General features: G+C 37.3%; 1 protein-coding gene across 1 annotated transcript in view; it reads left to right on the top strand.

Annotated features, from left to right (window-relative positions):
• Positions 1 to 16,347, top strand: part of PIEZO2 (piezo type mechanosensitive ion channel component 2) — a 294,414-nt gene that overhangs the window by 102,221 nt on the left and 175,846 nt on the right. The gene's annotated exons all lie outside the window — the stretch shown is intronic.

Here is a 16,347-nt window from a genome sequence, read left to right as displayed (position 1 = left end):
TCAAGTTTTTCATTTATTTTAACTTTAAATCTTGACTCTAACATTTCTATTTCTAAACAGTATTCATCCCTTTCTTGCCTGTGCTGTATAGGAAGAAGGATTTTCAAGTTTTCATTTATATGCTAGCTCTACTTAAAAATATATTGCATGACATTTTGTATCTTCCTCTCTCAGGAAATGTTGCTCAATAATTCAGAAAGCAAACATTCTTCATTGTGCAGAAGTTAATTAAAATATCTATCCAGTGATTTAGATATGTAACCTCCAGGTAGAAACTATTTGTACTTGTCTTACAGTGCTTACATTTAACATTCAAACCTGTCAACTCACCTTTGATAAATGTCCATTTAATTTTTCACAAAGTATGCTGCTGCCACTTGAGTAAACAGTTGTACTACAATTCAACACAAGAAACCTTATGTGAAGTAAAGCATTTGACTTAAAGTAACAAATTCCTAAGGAAACTTGGAGTAAGCATTACCATTTCACCTTTAACTTCCTTAATTTCTTAAAATAAAAGGCATAATTGTGTTCATGAAACACCAATTTTAACTGGAGTATCTTGGGCTTTGTTGTTCACATCAGGCCTTCACAGTCTAAAACTACATTTTCTTTTTTTTTTTTTTTTTTAAGTGTCTATCATTCATTGAGTGAACTGGATGAGTTGTTTTCCTATATGTGTTTTGCATTCTTATGGCTATGAAGATGTAATTTTTACTTAGATTGGAGTAATTGCATCATCTAGACACCATTTGTATGAGTAGAGTGTTCCTAACTGTCCAAGACAGAGATGCAACTACTGAATTTTTCCTCCTTTTATGGTGGGAACTAGGGTCTGCAGTGGGAATTAAAATAATTATTTCATCTTGAAGAGTCCACTCTTCAGGATAAAATGTGCTATTTGTGTCTGTTTATTCACAGTTGTCGAGCGCAACAGTTTATATTCTAGCTGCCATTAATAATGATTTTCTTACTTGGGGCCTCACAGGACAATGGGTATAGCTGTAGGAGTACATTAAATGTGCCTCAGATTGCTCTCTGACACTGAGACCAGTTGAAATGAGATGCCCACACCCTCACCATTAAGCTCTTTTTGCTTCCTGGGCACAGAGTTTGGTATGACATTGCCTTTTGGGGATGTTATTTGGCCCAAATTTTGCCTGAGTTGTTTGGGAGAGAAGGTTAGCTGACCAAAGTTGTTTTGAGTTTTTTTTAACTGTTTAACAACACGAAAAATTTGGCTGTTGAATTTCAGTGCCAGAATGTGTTTGCAGATTAAACTGGCACCATTTCATTTTCTGGTATGGCTATAACCTATGAGCTTCAGGTGAAGCTAATAAGGAGGGGCATGTGATACTGGCATTATAGATGCCGGACCCCCAAGGTACTGAAGGAGAAGCTAAAGAATGTATAAAGACTGTTGTGAATGTAGGGGATAGAAAAGGCCAAGGCATTTGGTAGATCAGGCAGTAAGATCAATTATTGTCATTAAATGGTACCAGAACATAGATGGTACTGTGTGGGTGAGGAGAAAATAGAATTCCCACTCCAGAAAGTACTTTGGTAGCACTTCTCCTTGTAACTATTTGGTACCGCAGCTCCACTGTATTCCTGTTCCCCAGCTATATGAATAGTGCTTTGCAAAACTGACTGCAGCTGTGTGCTAAACCATAGCTGGAGAAATGACAGCACTTTGCCCCTTGCATCTGCAAACTGTTATCATCCCTTCATTTTAGACTTGGTTGTTAGTCTTTATGCAACTCTTTTTACTCACGAAGAAGTTCAAAAGTGTAGACTGGAAGACTGGAGTTTTCTGCTTCCCTATCCAGACTTGGATCAACTATTAATAACATAATTTTACAGCTAAAGTCTTTTCTGATGCTTATCATTAGGAAATTTTTTCCCCATTAGTCAAAATACCCTGTCTGCATCTTTCAGCCTGATGTGGAAATGAAGAAAAACTTTCCGTTAGTCTTTATGGTTACCTGTTATGTATTTGAAGGCTGCAGTCATATCTGTCGTATGTGCTCTTCTCTCATTCTCTTTTTTACACAGCCTCAATCCCTTCAAACTTTCTTCATGCATCATGTTTTCCAGAAAGGAGATTAGTCTTATAATTGTTGGTCTAATTCTGTTTTCTCCAAGGGTTCCAGATATTTCTTGAATGTGTGTCCAAAGCAAGGCAGTGTTTCAGCTGAGAATTTGCTAGCATATACTGAAATATAACAATTACCCAAGTGTCTGCAAGTCAAACTCCCTGCATTATTGTATGGTACTTTTTGCAGTGGTAATATTGTCTCACACTTTATTTGTGATTCAATGGAACCTACAATTCCTTTTCTGCAGAACAGACCACTTTTTTCAATCCTGTATTTTTGTAGGTGAGTATTTTTACAGTGTAGTGAAAGTTTATGTTTACCCATTTTTTCCCAAAATGGTTTTATTTATCAAGATTGTTCTGAATTCTATGTCCTCATTTGCTAGTGGCTCCTCTTATAGGAACCATCTGCAAATACACCTTTAAGGGGTTTTGAATATTCTAAAGTGTTTGATTTTTCCTTTAAATATCATCTGTGTTTTTATTTTGATGGAACTGTAGTGTCTCCCCCAGTTTAAATAAATTAAACCACAGAGTACTGAAGGGGCTAGTGGATGTTATAGCAGGACCTCTTTTGATTATCTAGCAAAGGTCATGGGAGTCTGGGGAGGTCCTTGCTGACTGGCAGCTGGCCAGTGTTATTCTAATTTACAAAAAGGGTGTGAAGGAAGACCCAGGAACCTACAGTCCTGTTATTCTAACCTCAGTTCCTGAAAAAACTGTGAAGAAGATTATACTGTGTACTGCTGAAAGGCATTTAAAGGTCAATGCATTCATCAGGCACAGTCAACACAGATTCACAAAGGGAAAGTCCTGTTTAACTTGTTTGATATCATTCTGTGATAAGATCACCTGCCCAGTGGATGAAGGGAAGGTGGTGGATGTATTTTTCCTGGGTTTTAGGAAGGCTTTTGCTATTATCCTTCCCAGGATCCTTCTGGACAAGTTGTTCAGCTGTGGAATGAGTGGGTTCAAGATGTGCTTGGGCGAAGAATTGCCTGAAGAGCAGGGCTCAAAGGGTTGTAGTGAATGGGACCACATCTGGCTGGTGACAGGTTACCAGTGGTGCTCCTCAGCGGTCAATTCTATGGCCAATTCTGTTCGATATATTTATGAGTGATCTGGATATAGGAGTTGAGTGCAACATTAGCAAGTTTGATACCAACAATACCACAGTGGGAGGTGTTGTTTGGGACAAGCTGTCTTGCAGTGGGATCTAGACAGATTGCAGCACTGGGCTGTGATTAGTGGGATGAAATTTAACAAGTTTCTGTACCTAGGATGAAGTAATGCCAGGCACAAGTAAAAGCTAGAAGAGGAGTATCTGGAGAGCAGCCCTGCAGAAAGGCATATCTGGGGGTGTTGTTTGGCAGCAGGCTCAAAAGGAGCCAGCAGGGTGCTCTGGCAGCCAAGAGGACAAACCCAATCCTGGGATGCACCAGCATAGCATGACCAACTGGTCAACAGAAGTGCTGGTGAGGCCTCAACTTGACTACTCTTTGTAACTCTGGGCCCCACAGCTGAAGACAGATTTTTGGGTACTTGAGAAAGACAACAAAACTGGTGAAAGGACTGGAAGGAATGCCCTATGAAGAGCAGCTGAGAACTCTGGGTTTGTCTAGTTTGGAGAAAAGGAAGCTGAGGGGTGATCTTGTCACTCTGCAGCTTTCTGGGGAGGGGAAGTGGAGCGCAAGGTGGCGATCTCTTCTCCCTGAGGTCCGGTGACAGGATGCTTGGGTATAATTCAAAACTATGCCCATTAGAAAAAGTTCAGATTGAATATTAGGAAGCATTTCATTACCAGGGGGATGGTCAAACTCTGGAACAGGCTTCCTGGACAGTTGATTGTGCCCAAGCCCATTAGCCTGTCAGAGGCAGTTAGACAGTTTCCTTAACAACATGCTTTAACTTTTAGTCAGCCCTAAAGTGCTCAAGGAGTTGACAACCACTGTAAGTCCCTTCAAAATTAAATAGTTCTATTTATATACTACCTTCATGTAAATGAGGTGTGTGTAAGGTAGCTGTGTTAATTTCTAGGCTGAGTAAAAAGAGAATACAAGGAGGAAAGTAAAAAATAGCAGAAAGAACAAAACCTTGCAATTATTTTGGTGTATATATAGTTGGTTATTTTTGCTATGATAAAGCATGGGAAATTTTCATGTGTTCTTTTAGTGATTATTCCATTGCTTGCTTTCATCCTGCAGGAAAATTAGTTGATTCTACAAATCCATAATTTCCACCTCAGAAATGTTCTAACTTAAATCTGTACTTTTTGTTTAAAAAATGTATTGTCTATATTAGTAGTTAATAATCTAACTCCTGACAGTTTCAGAAATGGGTGAGGGGGGTGGTACCTTTGTCTTCAAATTCTGTAGGTTAGTTTGTGTCAGTATTTTCAAATGCCAACTTCTGAATCAAAAGATCATTTTCTGGTTTTAGCTTTTCTTTTCACCCTGCTGTATTAAAACCTCTGAAAATATTTTCATTTTGGTAGCATAAACACTTGAAAAATGTTTGAATTAGAGGTGTGATACAAACTATCACCTCTTAAACCTTATAGAGCTGTAGTTTCATTTTGGAAATGAAGAACAACTATCCTTTTACATCTAGAAGCAGTTTTATTTGGGCCATCTGCAAACGAAAAGCAGACATGTAGAATTTCAGGCTCGTTTCAAAATATTCTGGTATTATCCTGAACTTATGTAATTCAAAATCAACTGATAGATAGTACTCAGGATAAGTCCTGGAATGTTTAACTTCTTTGGTTTGTTATTTTTTCCAGCCCTTTTCTCCTTTAGAGTTCATATACCTTCTTTTTCAGGATGGCTACAAAATGCTACAGCATTCTCTAGATTATGTTGGTGTATTGATAAAGGTGTTTAAAAATGTTTGGCCAACTGAAGGTTTTTATTTCTTAAGAGCCTTGTGAGTATCACCTAGCACTAATAAAATTTTGGTTTCAGTAGCCCTTATTTAGCTTAATGAAAGATTGCTGGTTAGCCACAACCTCAGTATGTGGAACTAACATTGGATACCTCCCAGATAGTTTCTTTTTTAAATCAGAGTTTGTATAGAAAGGAAAAGAATAAATACAGAAAGAGTGAGCTGGGCTAATCTTCCTTAGCCATGAAGAGCTAGGTTATCAGGCTGGTTTCACTGATGATATTTCCATATAACACAGAATCTGATTTTGAAATGTAGCAGTATTTATGCAGTAATACAATTTCATTATTAAGTTTGTACTTCTGATGGAATAAAATTCTGATCATTAGATTAGGTAACAACTTTTGGTTATAGAATCTCTGAGACAGGCAATTGAAAATTAGATCACAAGGTAATAAAGAGTTGCATTCCTTAGTATGCATGCATACTAGTTCTTTCCTAGTACTAGTTTTAAACATCTTTAAAAATGGCATTAGCACCAGCAGGAGTGTTTTCCACAATGTTAATTTTAAACTTTACTTCCAATAAATTAGTGCAATTATTCCTCATCATAATACTCTGTAAGTATACACTTTGTAACAGTATCTTCTCTTCTGTTTAAAATTACTCTTGTTTCTTTTTCTCTTCATTGTAGTTATGTTCATCAGTTTTTTATTTTCTGCTGACTACCATACTACCTTGGTCTTGATTTCTGGAAATGGATCTACCTAAATGCTTATTCTTCCAGAACAATAGTTTTGTCCACGAGAAATGCGACTTAGAATAATTAAACTACTCACCAATTAAGTTTGTAGTCAATGTTTGTTAGAATACCAAAAAAGAGCATTTAAGGTTATTTTTGGATACTTTTCTTATACATCAAATAATAGAACCAATGGAGTTTAAATAGATACCTTAAAATCCTTCCAAAGACTTTGTATGAATCTTTGCATTTGTTTACTGTGTTTAGTTTGAGTGCTTTATTTACCAAACGGTTATATGAAGAACAAGGGAGAATAAAGCACCAAGTTGCCTAGATAGCTTCTCTGTTAGATCATGGGAACAAAATTCAGATAATTCTCTGTCCCCGGTATGCCATGGTGAATGTCAAACAAATGCATGCCACCATTATGGAATCATAATAACTTTCTACTTTAGATAAATTTTGAAATGATTTCTTGGCTTAAAAGACCATCCTGTGTTTGTATTACTACCAGCATGTCCCTGAGGTTTTGGGTTATATTAGGAAGCAGCAATACCCAGTACAAATAAATTATGTTTCACCATTTATTGAAAGCTCAGACTGAAGACTGCAACTGAACTTTCATAGGAATGAATAATTACTCTTTCCTATATACCTAGTGAGACTTCATGTCTTTTATGCACTCCTGAGTATGCTTTTAAGGTTATGATGGTTTTGAAAAGTATTACATTGGTAAAGGCTGCTGTATTTTTTGTTGGATTTATTAACTCTCTGGAAATAGATTTTTTTTTTTTACTTATGAAGGGGAAAAAGATTAAAAGATTTCTTACAGAGTTTCATATTTCTATTTCAAAGGTGTGTGTCAGATGCATGCAGGTCTTTCAAATACCATGACTTACTGGTCCAGCTCTTGCCTGGAGTCTGTATCTTATGGGCTCTTTTCACTTGTTTTGAGTCACCATTTAATGAGAAACTGCCTTGAAAACAAATATTTTGAAAATACTGGAAATTTGAAACATCATATTATGAAACAAATATTCTGATGATTTCCTGACCATTAATTATCTTGATAATTTTGGCAATCTTAATTTCAAAAATGTTACTTCATTTAATCAAAATGGCATTAAAAAGCTAGTAAGTTTATTATAAGAAACTTCTGCTGTTGAGCAGAACTCATAGCAGAGTAAACATTTCATTTTAATCCTGGAAAAGTCACTATGTCCTCTTGAATGCTTTTGCTTTCCAAAATCAAAACTGGGAGTTATCTGCATTACAGAGTGCTCAAGAACTTGCGTCCCAGGCAAAGCAGCTCCTTCTTCCCTAACAACACATCCATTTCTCACTGACCAGGGAGATTTGCAAGGTGCTTTCCAGACAACTGGTTTAGCTGCAAATTTATAAGATCTTCAGTCACCTCCATTCTATGTGTATCATATGCTTCCTTTTTTGCTTAGTGAAATCTGTATTTCAACATTCTACCTCAAACCAGAGCCCTTCTTTTCTCACATTTTTTTTTCTGAAATTTGTAAACTGAAGTGTTTACTCTCTTCAGCAATTATGTTGGACTGTTGTAGTTGAATCTAGAATGGATGTCATCTGTAAGCTTATCTCAGTCTGAAAATGTATGTTTAAAAGCAAACCTTTATTCCAGTAAGAGTAGACATTGTCTTGGAGAACATCTTCATTTTAATCATATTTTTGTGTGCCAGCTCAAGGATTATAATCTTGCCTGAATTCTGAGTAAAAATAATACCTTTTAATGTCTCAGGAGCAGTTCATTCTGTTATCACAGAAGTTGTCAGGTTTTACTCGTATGGTGTCTGCACAAGCATCAAGAGAAGAAGGTTCAGAAATAAACTCATATTTCAAGAACAACAGTGGAATACAGTATAGCAAGGTTTTTGTAGGATGAAACAACCAGCCATAGCACTGCAGAAGAATCAGAGTAACTTTTCATTGAGGGGATATATATGTTAAACTCAACATTATCTAAGCCTGTGATGTCCATTACAGCAAATGTAGTGCAAATTTAGTTTAGACATTTAGCTAGACTAGTTGTAGAGTGGTGAGTGGGGATTCAGTGGGGAAAAAAAAATTTTATGCCAATATTTTAGTAGAAGAGATTGTACAGATTCTGTATATGTATATAAAAGTCTAGTTTTAATGGAATTTAGATACCTACATATTTTTGAAACCATGAACTACAGTATTTATTAATTATTAAGTCAGTACAGACAACCAGTTGCCTAGAAAGATTATTTGTTCAGTTTTTATGAGAGATGAGTGTTGTGGTTTAAGCTCAGATGGCAATTAAGTACCATGCAGCTGCTCACTCTCCTCCCTCGGTGGGATGGGGAGGGAAATCAGGAAAAAAAAAAGTAAGAAACCCCACAAAACTTATGGGCTGATGTATGAACAGTTTAATAATTTCAAGAAAATAAATTACTATTACTACTAATTGTACTGAAAAAAGAAGAAAAATAAACCCCAAGAAACACAAGTGACACACACACAATACCATTGCTTACCACCCGCTGACCAATGCTCAGCCTGTCAGCAGCCATTGGTCCCTTCCAGCCAACTCCCCACAGTTTATACACTGGGCATGACGCCCTATGGTGTGGAATATCTCTATAGTTAGTTTGGGTCAGCTGTCGTGGTGATGCTCCCCGCCAGCTTCTTGTGTACCTCCTCACTGGCAGAGCATGAGACACTGGAAAGTCCTTGATTTAGGGTAAGCACTACTTAGCAACAACCAAAATATCATTGTGTTATCAACATTATTCTCATAATATACCCAAAACACAGCACTGTACCAGCTACTAGGAAGAAAATGGACTCTGTCCCAGCGAAACTAGTGCTTTGGCTTTGAGGTATGTCCTCGCAAAACTGTTTGAAGCTTTGTTGCTTATAGTACTAGCAGGATACTAAAGCCTGAGCATATGAGAAGCTGAAAATGTTTCCAGAATACAGGTTAATACAACTTTATAAAAATCAAAGCAAACTGTGAAAACCACTGTTCTTTATTCAAAGTCAATATACGGATTTTGTCTTTCATATCCCAAGCAGTAACACTGTCTCTTGGTGGTACTTATATTTGCCCAGTGCCAAGCGTATTGAAAAAAACCCTGCTTTGACTGAGCTTATAAACTCCTTTGAGAAGAGGCTTTTCCTGTTCTGTGGTTTGTACCACATGACCTGCAGCAGGAGTCAGCTGGGTGGCTGGGGGCTTATGGAGATATCATGGTTTAAAGAATAAGGAGAATAGGATTTCTTCAGAGCTTCCCTCTTATCAGTGACTATGCCTGCAGAATGATGAGTTGCAAAGCAATGAATAACCATTTGTCCAGACCTCCGCTGATAGAAAATTCTGCAGATATAAGTGCAAGTGGTGCACACAGGGATTGAAGTAGAGCATTCACAGATGAAGATCCTCTTATACTATTTCAAGTACCTCTGAAATGACAGAAAGATAGGAGACATGACTTTAAGGAAAAAAACCCAAACTAATATAGATGCTATCATTCTCTAATTTTATAGTGTGCCATTTTTTGCATAGCTGATGTGCAGAATCTGAGTCATGAATAATGTAAGAAAGAATTTCTTTGTGGAGTCACAGAGAACTTGGAACCAAAAAGAATGCTCAGCTGTAAAAACTACAGGGAGATCCAGTTGTGGTGGCACAAATATGGTCATTGCACAGGGTCCTAGAAAGGTGTGTGTTGGTACAGTATTACCAATAACCATTTATGACTGTCATTTCAGTGTTTCAAGAGTCAAGAATCTTTAACATGTGGAACACATCTTATGGCAAACTTAATTAGTCAAAGGTGTTAGCATGCCTTTTTTGCCTCAACAGAAACTTGAAACAATAGCTTATTCTATGCATGAAAGTTAATTTTCCTTTAATTCAGTACATACGGTATGTTAACATTTCTTCAACACTTTCTATGCAGCTTTATGTGGCCAGGAAATTTATTACTGGGGAAACAGAAGCTTCTGTAATTGCTTCTTAGGCATGAATGATAAGTCCTGCTTAATTTCCTGCTGGGTGTTACTGCCTAGCAGTTTGGAAAGTTGGTGTTCATTGAACCTTTGGAGTCTTTATTTCTGGACTCACAAGCTGCTATGTAAAAACCGAGCAATATTAAAAATAGTCGCTTTAAGACATAATATATAACACCTCCTGCATAATGTATATAATTATGCTGTGGTGGTGTTAGCATACTCACTTGTGTTCCATCGTTTAAGAGAACCTGACACAGGAGATGGTCCTTCTCAGTGCCACTCACGGTTTGTGCTTTTGACAGTCAGTGTTGCATTGGAGAGAAGACCTGGGAAACTGCTGGATGGCCCATGGGGTTGTACAGCTTCTTTCTGAAGCTGGTGGACTTTGGAAGGTTTTCCACTGATGCTGTGGTGCAAACTGGGACAATTTTTTTTTAGTGTCCCAATTGTAGCTAGGATAAGTACACTCGACTGCAGGGCAGTAGAAAAGAAGTGTGACCATCACTGTCACCTTGTTTTAAGGCTGTTTTAGGAGAGATAGAGCAGCTGTTTTCTTTCTCCCTCTGTCCTCTTGAAGAAAGAAGCAGAAGAGGAAGAACACAAGGAAGAAATCAAGGCCAGCTGTGAAGGAGAAGGCACTCGATAAAACTTGAATAGCAAGAGGGGAGAGCAGAATGTATGTGTGAAAGAAATTAAAGTAGAAGAGTGTTTTTTAATTTATACTCTGCATTAGGGCTGTTAGTAAATTAAGAAGTAAACATGAAGAGTAACCTTCTATGTTTTTGTAAGTAACCACTCCCTTGCTTGTCCCGCTTAACCTTCCTATGAAAAGCTTATCGGACAGTGTGCATTTTAAGTCCCGAGTTGTGGGACAACAGGAAAACCTGTTTTACATATTGTGAAGTTCTTGAAGACCAGCAAAATCAGAAACAGGCTGCTCACACACACAGCTACAGTGAGAAAATTTTTCTACAGAGTTAGGCCCTTACTCTGACACCAACCCTACTGTTGCAGTGGTTATCTTGGCTCATTGGCAGTGTTTGGCTGTAGCAGTATAGGGTATATAAGGACAGCACTACAGTGCTTTAGCAACCAGCATCTCTGAGCTGGTGTAGAGCACCATGTTGAAATGTTCCCTTGTTGATCATTCAAATCACTGTAACATAAATATTTTACTGGGAAGTCTTACTGTAGAATTACTGTTCAGGAGTAGGAAACTATATATTTGTGTGTTGGACACTGTTTAGACGAATACTTTGTCTGAGAATAAATATTTCACTTTATTTCTGAGGATCTGTCTTTTCTGTTTGGCTGTTTACGTCTTTATGTATTGCTCTTCCTCACGTAATCATGTTGAGTATTTTTAGAAGGCTTGATTAGTTAGTGTGACACTGTGAGCCTTTGCATTTGCTTGTACCCACATTGCAAGTTTGAGGGGGCTTTTATCCCTTGGTCAGAGCCCTTGGGCTTGATCCTTTTGCGCCTCTTGGTGATTTACATCAGCAGCATGACTTCTGTCTCAGCTGGGAAGCAAACGGCAAATTTGAGCTGAGATGATGACAGCTGCTCACCGCAGCCACTCTGCCATGGCTGGACCACTAGTTGGACATCTCAGCTGCAAGGACAAGTGAGGTGTTGTGTCTGGGGGTGGCAGCTGTGAGGAGCCATTCCTGGTGGTGCAGCACTCCCAGTGGGTGGGCTTCCCTGGGCAATGTGAGCTGGAGGTTGCTTGGGACAAAAACTAGTCCACCCTTGAATCGAAAGGACTGAATTTACTAAGCCCTTCACGGAAGTTGTGATGTAAAACAAATCACCCTGTAAAACAAAGTGAAAGGCATTGCTCACATAAATATGGCTTGAAGCCATCAGGAAAAAAAAATGTTTTCTTCACAGACTTGGGTATGAAATGCTTTTGTGGGCTCTCCTGCATCAGTGTGTTAGAACATAGTCCTAAACCTGGGTCAAATACTATGTGAACTTACATACTTTGAGTTTACTTCCAAATGGAAAATCTGTCTTAAAATTCCCTTCAAGTTCTGCCAGACATACGAATCTGAATCAGTAACCACATAAGATGCCAGAAAGCGCTGTACCTTACGCCCTTTACGTAAACAATGTGCAGTGCATCTGTCATGCTTACGCTTAACGAAGAACTAAATAAATAAGCAAAATTCTGTAACACAGAAGAAGAAGAAATACTGTTTACATCTTTGGAAGGAGGAAAATTCATTATGTGAGTTTTGAAGGGTAGATTTTATTTCCGAAGTCTTAAACATCCCTTGTTTCTTTCATTTTAGCTCTAGTATTTACCTGATACCTAGGTCTCTGGAGCATTGCACCATCTCCATCCATATATACTGTGTTTACTGCTAAATTTTATCATACTACATTCCTTTAGGGATTTTGTTTAAAACAAAACAAACATTTCAGAGATGTCATCATCTAGTTTGAAAACAGAAAGATTTTCAACAGCACCAGTGAAAGGTGTAGTAAATGAAAAAACTGTAATCCTATCTTTCTGTGTCTAGAAAGGGTAGAACACTGTGTATCTTTCAAAGTGATTAAGAGAATGAACTTGGTTTTCAACTATCATCAGATATCACCAAGTGCTGATTTTAAAACTGAAAACAATTTTAACACTGTTTTCACAATGAAGTAGTGTGAAACACCAAAATGCATGCACTCCAGCCAATGGCTGACAAGAATTTTATTGAGCTTTTTCAGGTGTAGAACAATGTATAGAAGTAGTTCCTGAAGAGAATCGGTAGTGTTGTAGTTCAGAACACATTAATTAATAATTAATACTCGTATACTTGCATATTTAAGTATAGAGTAATACGCTTCAAAAGACAACCAGCCCCCAATAAAAAGGACACAGTGATAAGAACTGAATAACATTTCATGCTCTTTTGTTCATATATTGCCTTACCTACAGTCATTGTCATCAAAAAATATCATATAGAAAATTCTTTTTAAGGTTGTCACATAAATTCTTTTTACACAGATATTTAGAACATTGAAATGCAAAAGGATGATTTTTAACACATCCTTTAGAGCCAGCAAAGTTTGACCTGGCCATGGGATTGTGTCCCTGTGGTTTCTTGGTGATGCCACAGTTGGCTGCATAGCAGATTCCAGGAAATTCATGCTCTATCTAGACTCCACAAGTTTGTCTGTGAATAATGTAATGTTTCACAAGAGGACTATTGTTCTTACCTTCACTGTAGACATGTTGAAGGACTCAAATTACACACAGAATAGGCTCCATTGTAGAGTCTAGGAAATTACTGTCATTCTTAGAAATACAGACTTCACAGTCCAGATGCCAAATTGGATTTTAATCCTAAAAATCTTACATACACCTGAGTAGTAATTAAACACAGCTGCAGTGTGAAACTTGTGGAATTACAAAGACATACTGGTGAAAGTCTTATAAGCACCATCCCTGGAAGATTTCAAAAAACACGTGGAAATGGCACTTGAGGATGTGGTTTAGTGGTGAATGTGATGGTGGTATTAGGTTGATGGTTGGACTTGGTGATCTTAGAGGTCTTTTCTAACCTTAATGATTCTATGAATCTATGATTCTATGATATCCAGACAAATATGACAAGAATAAAAGATAATTGGCGCTGATGTTGTGCTGGCAACAGTTCCAACTTTGTAACACTTATTGGTCTCCCAGTTCTCATTATTTCAGAGATAAATATTTACATAGTTATCCCTTGCCTTATTCTTGGCTATCTGATGTTTTATGTTTGACTAAGAATAAAATACAAGACTGGTAGGAACACTAACGAGTGCTGTCTGAAGGGGGTAAGAGGTGCCTTTTAATCTGGTATCAGACTGTGCTCAATTTCCTTCTGTTTCTATAAACATGCATGATGCCCATTTTCATTTTCAGAGGCCTCATTGATTCCAGCAGGAGCTTTTTGTGATTCTAAGTTTTAGTACTGCTCATCAAACTTTGCATTTTCAGGAATCAGACTGATTGAATTACCCAATTAGACAGCCTCACTAAGTGGGGGAAGAGGACATTTCAGCAGTATTTTTTCAATAATAAAATTCTACGAAGTTGTCCAAAGTTTAGAAAGCCATAAGTACCAGTGAGGAAGGAAAGTGCTCTGTAGTGGTTAATGTCATAGAAGTTCAACTCTTTTGACTCCAAGTGTGGGTGCTTCAAAAAATGTGAAGAGAGATATAAACTGGGCAATATTACAGAGGATGCAATATTTTGACATGTAACAGAAAAAAAAAATCATCAAAATGGAAATAGTTTTAGTATTGTTATCCATAGATTTGTCACACAGTAAATAACTGTTTTCTGCAGAACAGAGATACTGAGCAACAGTGATTTGTTGAACTTGCACTTCTTGGTAAGGTGTCCAGTAATTATGAAAAACGCGGGAGGAGTGGATACATGAAGGAGAAAGTCAGCAGATACACATGGATACTTTCCATCAGTCTCTGCTAAGCAACTCAGTCATTAGTGGACTTGCTTTTCTGATATCCTTGAAGCTGCTAATCATGTAGCTTGTTGCCTCAACAACATTTGGGGGAGGGAATCAACATAAAGAAATAATTTTTTTGTCACAGCACTAAATCATATAAAACCTTCTCTCTCTAGTCCTACCTCTAAGTTTCATTAAGAATTTTGGGCAGTTTGTAAATAACTTTTGGGGATTGTCTGAGATCAAGTTTGTCTTGCTGGCATATAGGGGTGAGCCATGGTTCTACCTAATGTAGTAGTTCTACAGCCATGCAGGACTGGCCTCCTCTTCTGCTACCGCAGTCTCATTGTATCATAATTTTATGAAGACTTCTAACCAAAATAAATTTCAGCTCATGAAACTGCATTGCTTTAAGAGTGAAGTACCACCTGTTCATTACCATCCTGTTCTCTCAACAGGCTTTCCACGAGTTAAATTACACAACACTTATGATACATGAATTTTTAAATTATTTTTATGACTTTTCGTATCCCCACTGAAACATTGTCAAAATTCTCTCATATACGACAAAAAAGAAAATCCTGAGCAAGGAAGTTCACAGAATACATGTCCACATAAAACAAAGCTGGAATGCTGATACAGTTCCATGAACATCTGGAAAAAGTTAAAGATGGGTTTCCACATCTATCCCATGTCATTCTGGATAACAATAAGAAAATGATATCACATTTCCCTTCATAGTTCACAGTTGTTCCAGTCACTTTTTTTTTTTTGCTATCGTAAAGAGTGAAAGGTTCTATAAGAGCAGCTGCAGGAATTGACAATAAATATTGTATTATGTTGGCAGGTAAAGTATTTAGTTAAAAGGTAAAAATTGACTTTTGTGTTTTGCTATGTAATTTTCTCAGAGAAGAACAAAAGATTTTACCTTTTTGCTAGAGGCAGTCTTGATTTCAGAGACTTCTCAAAAGTTGGTTAAAATATTACCTTTGTTATTTTGGGAATACTGAGTGTCAACAGTATAAATTGGAGTTATTTTATTCCTTTGTGCAAGAGTTAAATTTTGTTGTATAGTAATACAGTTCTTGTAAACACCACGAAGTATTTGCACTTTCCTAGGATATTAATTTATGTAAAGAATATTAATTTAAAATAGATAAATATCTCATTAGGAGGCATTGAAAGTCATAAAAGTGATCCTGCATTTATCATTGCTGGTCCTACAGTTAAGCCACTGCATACACTGCAATGATGTGCCCCTAATGCTGGGTTAGCAAGAGAGAACTGCCTACAGCTGGTAGTTCCTAAATTTTTTCCCTAAATGCATTAGATTTTTTCTTTTTTTTTTTTTCCTGTCTGAATCCTTCATGTATATAAAAGCTAGAAAGTGCATTGTTAGTCTGTTCCATGGAGGTAGAATGCAAGGCTTAGCTGGGTATCTGCCCATGTTATGCAAGGGGTATTTAGCAAAAGCAGTCACAAACCCTTGCTTTCTGTTCTCAATTGGGAAAAGTTATAATATCTAGTTCTAAGAATAAATAAGGTTAGATATGAGGCTTACATGACATTATGCTAAGATTTACCAATAGAGTCTTGATATTTAAGATACGAGAAAAACCTACCAGATTATGGAAAATAAGAAAAATATTTCTCACTTGCTCTGCTTCCCTTCCCTCTCTACCTTCTACATGTCACACAATGACTACATTCATCTCTAAAACTTTCACTGTCATGTTCTCTTCTTTGAGTTAGCAGTGCTGCCAAAGTGATCTAATGTTTACAGAGGCATGCTTTTTGGTTTATGTTACTGTTCGTGGTACAAATAGCTACTTTCACCTTGGACTTGTGCTTTTTTTTTTTTGAATGGTTTTGATTCTGAGGTAGTATCCTCTGTATTTGGGTCTGTGCTCATAAAGCTTGGCTTCTGTAATTTTCTAGTAATATTAGTAAAACCCATCCCCCTAGCATATGGGGTGCAGAAGACACTGCTAAGCAAGCTGTTATAAATCTCAAAAAGGTTTATGAGCTGAAAAATTTCAGTTTGGAGAGGGGAATGTAGACTTTGCGATTTCCAAATGCTGATGCTAAATCCATTCAGATGTAAATCAAACCCATCATCAGCACTCTGCTCTTTAGATACTTTGTCTTAACATGTGTTTGCTCAT

This window comes from Chiroxiphia lanceolata, chromosome 1 (assembly GCF_009829145.1).
Source record: "Chiroxiphia lanceolata isolate bChiLan1 chromosome 1, bChiLan1.pri, whole genome shotgun sequence".
NCBI classification, from domain to species: Eukaryota; Metazoa; Chordata; class Aves; order Passeriformes; family Pipridae; genus Chiroxiphia; species Chiroxiphia lanceolata.
This window is presented reverse-complemented; position numbering and strand designations above follow the sequence as displayed.